Raw genomic sequence first — 6,987 nt, 5'->3', positions numbered from 1 at the left:
CCTTCCAGAGCAGCAGGGCTGATGTCCCTTTCATCTTGCTCTAGGCTCCAGTCAGAAGAGCAGGCAGTCCTGGAGATGGAGAGGATGAGAGAGAGAGAGAGAGGGAGAAAGAGAGAGGATGAGAGAGGATGAGAGAGAGGGAGAGAGAGAATGTGACAAGGAGGAAATGGATGAGGGAAGAGATGAGTGGAGAAGTGAGTGAATGTGACAAGGAGAAAGTGAGAGATGGAGAGAGAAAAAGAGAGGGAGAGAGGAGACGAGAGGGAGAGAGAAAAAGAGAGGGAGAGAGGAGACGAGACAGTAAGTCTATCTGTGAACTAGAGAAGTGGCGTCATTAACCCAACACTGCTTAAATATGAGGGAAATTGAGAGAGATAGAGAGGTGGCTACAGAGTGCTCTTCCATTAAGCACACTCACACACACACACACACACACACACACACACACACACACACACACACACACACACACACACACACACACACACAGACACACACACACAGCTGATGCAGCTGAATGGGAGCTGGAGGACACAGAGAGATCCACAGAAGAGCAGGATGATTGCGACCCCATGATGTTCAGTGTGCATTCGGTGGATATGCGAACACCTAATGAACAGCTCAATGTGACATCTCCCTCTGCACTCGACACCCCGGCCCTTCCAGCCCATAGAGAAGAGCATTCCAACATGTCACAGACATTTTCATTCAGCACCACCATCTGCCTAATATGTGTGCCATTTGCCTCTCTCTTTCTCTCTCCATTTCTCTCTTTCTTTCTCTCATTCTAGTCTTTTTTCCCCCTCTGCTCTGTTCACAGCTCACTTCCTCTCCGCCTCCTTCCTCCACTCAGCCTTCGTTTCACTATAGATTTCTCTAATAACAGGAAGTCGATGCTTTCCATCTCTCAGAATGTTAAAGACCTTCCGGGCAAATCGCTCACCAGGGCAACAGCTTGAAGTGATTTATAACGTTCCCTCTCCCTCTCCCTCTCTCTCATTCTTTCTCTCTCTTCTCTAACTGCCTGTCTTTCTCACCGCACAGACACAACAGCATAATTCAACAATTTGTGAGAGATTCGCAATCTCGCCATTATCAGGAAAGATATGACACCACAAAGAAAAATGAAGAAAAAGAAGGAGGCAAGTGTTTGATGAAAGGGGAGTTGAGTTAGGTAGGGCCTCCAGGGCTGAAGAGGAAGCTGACTTGAGATGACTACCACCCCTCTTTGAAGACGCACTCCTGTTGCAATAATTACCAAAGTGGAAAAACATGAGCCTGCAGCCAGAGGGATCAAGACAGAGGAGCAGGAGGGAAGAGGACGAGAGAGAGGGAGAGAGCGAGAGAGAGAGAGAGAGAGAGAGAGGGAGAGAGAGAGAGCTGAGGGCTGCAGGAGTTATTAGACCCAACCAGCAGAGCTCTTAGGCTGGCCAGAGAAGAGCAAGGAGGAGCAAGGAGGAGCAGAGAAGAGCAAGGAGGAGGTGGTCAGAGAGAGACATCAGGAGGAGGTGCAGACAGAGAGACATCAGGAGGAGGTGGTCAGAGAGAGACATCAGGAGGAGGTCTGAGAGAGGCATCAGGAGGAGGTGCAGACAGAGAGGCATCAGGAGGAGGTGCAGACAGAGAGGCATCAGGAGGAGGTGCAGACAGAGAGGTATCAGGAGGAGGTGCAGACAGAGAGAGAGACATCAGGAGGAGGTGGTCTGAGAGAGACATCAGGAGGAGGTGGTCAGAGAGAGACATCAGGAGGAGGTGCAGACAGAGAGGCATCAGGAGGAGGTGCAGACAGAGAGACATCAGGAGGAGGAGGTCTGAGAGAGAGACATCAGGAGGAGGTGGTCTGAGAGAGACATCAGGAGGAGGTGCACACAGAGAGACATCAGGAGGAGGTGGTCTGAGAGTCTCAAGAGTGGTGACTGATATGAGGGAAAGGGGGGGTGGGGTTGAGCAGTTTAAGCGGCAGGAATCAGCGAAGAGCCCCAGGGGGGGTTCTCTGACGCAGCAGAGTCTTAGACGGTGAAGTGTCATACTTGGGGAACTGGCTTGGCAGAGAAACCAGCCCATTCTTAACCCACAGACGCCCGCGCTCCAACACGCTCAGGACTCGAGTTTGCCTGTCTTCTGGCATCTCAGCTCGTAATTCAGCCCAAAGCTGCCGGGGCTTCAATGGCTCAGTTTCCTCCCCGAGATTGCTATTTTATCTGTCACCCTAATAACAACATAATTCCTTCACAAATAACAGGGCAGATTGGAAAAGAGAGGGAACATTCGCATCGGAGGATTCCTTGGAGAGCCAGTGCTAACAGTGTGCCACGTGCACACACACACACACACACACACACACACACACACACACACACACACACACACACGCGCGCGCGCGTAAAGTAGCCTTCAATAAGTTGTGGACAGAGAAATGTGATGAGGATATGATCCAGGCATGATGACAATTATTTTCAAAAATGATATATATAATTTTATAATTAATTCATAGGTTTTGCTCTTGTTTTCCACTGATCAAATAATTTTGTAATACACATACATTTTTAAATATTATACTACCATATATAATGAAACCACAGCTGTTTACTTTACCTGTCTCTATGGTGGAACTCTATCATTCCAAAGCACAACAATCCTATGGAATGAGGAACTGTCTTCACTTTAATACAGGCCCGTTTAAAGGTTGTATTTTACTTGGCCCAAAATAAGAGCGACATTTTTTTCAAAATTCCATGTCTTTTTAACATATAAGCACACATTGATACCTTCAGACAGCACAGGCGAAACCCGAGAGAAACAAATCAGTCATCCACACGGACCTCCACACCCCTCCCATAAACACACACACACATACACACACACACACACACAAACACACAAACACACACACACACACACACACACACACACGGGAAGTACACTGTCCTGCGGCGAATGCAGGAGACCCCTTGAGCCAGACTCAATCATTCCCCCTCTCTGAAAAACAAGTCGGACTCTGAAATATCAAAGCCTTGAGAAAAGGCCTCAAATCACCGGGGCCCTAAATCCGTGCCTTCGCCTCGCCTGCAGCCAGAAGTCAAGACTCGTTCCGATGCAGCGAGAAGATGGGGGTGGGGTGGGGTGGGGGGGGGGGAAGCGAAGAAAGAAATGGGCCTAAATCAAAGACATGTGTGTGATTCACTAGGCGTGAGTGTCATCAGCCCTAGTCCTCCCCTTCCCTTTTGGTCCCTCCGTATTACAAATGACCGTACGGCTCGAGCAGGTTTTCTCCATCCCTGCAATTCCCTTCAAGAAAAATAATAATAGAAAAGAGGGCGAGAGAGAGGGAGAGGGAGAGGGAGAAAATGGAGAGAAAAAGAGAGGAAAAAAACAAACTGAGCCCAAATCTGCAAGCAGTTAGTACAAAAGAAATATGACAAAGTGTCTCTGGGTTTTGATGTGTCCAAAAGTCTGTGATAAATGCTCTGAATGTTTTCTTCTGAAATGGAGGCACTCATCACCACACTGCACACAATGGGCTGGCCTCTAAATACCAGGCATTATTTAAAACACACACACACACATGTTATTCATGGACTGGACGATAAGTCCAGCCATGGTTAATGGCCCCAGTGCATTTTCCCTGTGCATTACAGACAAACGTGGCCGGCCAACATTCAAACACCTCAGCTCAGAAAACATGTGGGAGTGGAACAATATGTTCCATTCCACAAACACATAATTTAGAGTATTGTGGATGGACAAAGCATCATCTCTGTCCAGCAGACATGAGCCAGAGGAAAAAGGAGGAATGGAAAACAGTGTTTAACGAACAAGCACATGAATGTGTTACAACGAAATGTGTACATTATGTATTTACCTGCCTGCCAGGTTGAGGGTGCGTCATCACCTGGTCCTTCAGATATGGTTGCAATCCTTAGGCAGCGGTTTACTGGTATGGAAGCTGTAGGAGTCAAAGACACAGAGACAAGCACAGCAGAGGCATGTAAGACCCTCATAGTTGGAGAAAAATGAACAAGCTGCTTTACAGATGAATGTGATATTTTCTTCAAAAAAGACAGTTTGAAGATTTTAAAGAGTGTCATGAACATCAATGTTAAGAGCTGCATGACATGCATAATTTGGATTCAACTACATATAGGTGCCACTTGCAAATTATTTAGGTGGTGTTTTTATAACCTTTAGAACCACATTCTATAAGTCATATGCAACAGGCATTAGATGTTATTTTTCTATGCGTTCCCTTTGATGTCCTCAGTGGTGTGCATGTGTGTGAGGTGGTGATAGGGGGTTGGCAGTGGCGGTAACAAACTATTTTATTGGGTGAGTCTAACCACTGGATCTTACATAACACAAAACAATATTCAAGGAATATAGTTCCTCCCAAATGGGCCTCGTGCTGATCATATCAAGTCGTGTTTGCGCGAGTCCCACTCATTACATGGTAACATGATTTACGATTCCCAATGGACCACCACCGTTTCGTGTTCTTGCTGTTGTGGCGGTAATCTTTCACAACTTGCCTTTTGCAAATCAACACGGCCTGATAACAGCACAAGCACTTCACAACCGTGTAACAGTGTCGACCCTATTTGTGTTTTTAATCCATGCGGCACACACACACACACACACACACACACACACACACACACACACACACACACACAGACACTGAGGATTATTGTTGTCCTGGGGCGAGTCTGAGGTGTCAGGTGTTTACTTGAAAACCATCAACGGGATTCACCAAGACAACGGCAGTGCAAATTTATATACTATATCAAATGGCGTGTGATCTAGATACATATCTGGCCTTAATGGAAAGGCCCTTTTTTTGATCCAGTGGTTAAGTAGAGAATGGTGTGAAGAGAAAACAGAGAGAGAGAGAGAGAGAGCCATGGGCCCAGGGGCAGACCTCATGATAGCAATTGTATTGTGCTCAGTCCCAAGGGTGTGAGACAAAGGCTTAGTGAACAAATAAAACCAGAACAAAAGGGCCAGGAGCAGACTCATTGAACTTGGTTTGATATCGGAAACAAGGTAACACCTTGCTCTAGATCAAATGCATTTGCCTTTGTGAGCGGTGGCAATGTGGAAACAGCCATTAACCTACTTCTGCAGACAAAACAACACGCTGTTGGCTTTGCACTCTATAAAAAATGCCCAGACATATTGTTTGAGGCGATCAGAAATGACAACATAGATGGCTTCAGTTTGTAGCCTAAATAAATCAGCACAAGCACACACAGCCTAGACTCCTTACTCTGTCCCCTCTCTCTCTCTCTCTATCTCTTTCTCTCTCTCTCTCTCTCTCTCTCTCTCTGTCACACACAACCCCTCTCTCTGTTTCTCTCTCTCTCTCTCTCTCTCTCTCTCTCTCTCTCACACACACACACACACACATATACATCTGCTCCTTTACTTCCATTCGCTCTCGCTCTCTCGCATTTGCTGACTCTTTTCCTGCCCGGGTCCCAGACTGATCCAGCGGCAGCACACTGTGTGGAGCGGAGTGGAGGTGAGGTAAGCATTGGACGCATTCGGCCATATGGTCACACACTCTCAGACATACGCTTGTCATAACCCGCACTGACAGACAGCTGGACCTGATTACCAGACTCAGGAGGGGGCTGCCAGGTCTGGACTGAACTGTGGGAGATGCCTAATTTACTTTAAGTCGCTCTCTTTGCACCCAAGAAAGCAGGCAATCTCCATATACTCCCATATTCAGACAATAACCAAATAAAGCATTACCAGTGTGCCTTGCTCAATTACAGTAAACAAATAGATCATGGTGGGGGTGGCGGGTGTTATCAGTGTATGCATACGGGATATTATATACTCAGTTGACGCAGAATCATAGGTATGCCAAATTTCTCCTCCATGAAATATAATAGGCTACCCTACTCCATCATAAAAGTTCCATAAGCTTGCAATTTGCTGCAGAAGACAGGTTTAGGTTTTGTCTGATCAAAACAATAAGGTGCATTCTTGGGAAAGGAAATAAATTGTCTTCAGTGTTGCTAATTCATAACTAAATTGCAAAAATACATAATTATCTCACCAAGACATCCTGATTTTGTAGTGCACTTGAAATGTGATATGGATTTCTGAATCTCTTGATTTTATAGCAAACCGTCCTTCTCGCAAACAGAAAACTGCTTGCAATATATACCACACTTAAAATATAGCACGTAGGCAAAGTTGTTCACTATTAGGTAGTCAAAAGTCATCAACATTGTGAGTGGACACAGACTGATCATTACTGTGGACACATTATAGAGTACCAATAATGCTTCAGGCATCAGCTGACCAGTCTTCGACTATGTATTATGGCAACAGTTGCTCTTGAAAATACTTTAGACGCTCTTCAAATTCTCACAAAAACTTTTCAGCAAGGAACGACACATTTGATGTTTAATAACAGCCTAATAACAACGTCGTGTTTTTCTCACCTTGTTGGATACATTTATCAGCTGATGTAAACGTAGCCTAATAGATGGAACATTGTTTAGCCGTGTACTCTACTTCTTTCTAGCAGAGAGAAATAGTCTTACTTACACTACCAAACCCCAAACGACTGCATCAAGAACATTCGAAAGTAGCCTACATGGCGGTGGGTTTCCGAGTGCAGCAACCAGTGTGCATCTGATTTAAGTGGTTGTGGTCAACACTTCAGAATCAGTAGCCTACCTCCGCAATGGCTCACGCATCCATTAGACTGCGCTTTCATCTTTGGAAATCATGACTGACACTTGTCCTCACCTTCTTCTGCAGACGAACCTCTTCGTGTTTCTTGAATACTTCTAGGACCTCGACTTTATCGTCTTGCCGCCACGAGGAGAGAGACAAGTTGCGGTCTTTTCCAAGTCAACAACCTCTCTGGTCTGCCCCCGTTCCTTGCTATTTCGTCTTTAGGGGCAAAACGATCCGTAGCTCCAACTACTGACGTCTTGAGGAGGTGCAGTTTCTTCTGAAGACATCTTA

General features: G+C 45.9%; 1 long non-coding RNA gene across 1 annotated transcript in view; it reads right to left on the bottom strand.

The window, feature by feature from the left end:
- LOC121715782 overlaps positions 1 to 6,890 on the bottom strand; it is a 22,059-nt gene extending 15,169 nt beyond the window's left edge. Inside the window, exons 1-3 of the long non-coding RNA XR_006033680.1 lie at positions 6,766 to 6,890; positions 3,863 to 3,946; positions 2 to 69 (exon numbers count right to left, since the gene is read on the bottom strand). This is a non-coding gene — a long non-coding RNA (uncharacterized LOC121715782). The remainder of the gene's footprint in view (position 1; positions 70 to 3,862; positions 3,947 to 6,765) is intronic.
- Between the last annotated feature and the right edge of the window lie 97 nt (positions 6,891 to 6,987).

Source organism: Alosa sapidissima, chromosome 8 (genome assembly GCF_018492685.1).
Source record: "Alosa sapidissima isolate fAloSap1 chromosome 8, fAloSap1.pri, whole genome shotgun sequence".
NCBI classification, from domain to species: Eukaryota; Metazoa; Chordata; class Actinopteri; order Clupeiformes; family Clupeidae; genus Alosa; species Alosa sapidissima.
The sequence above is the reverse complement of the archived record's forward strand: the minus strand, read 5'-3'. Positions and strand labels throughout refer to the sequence as shown.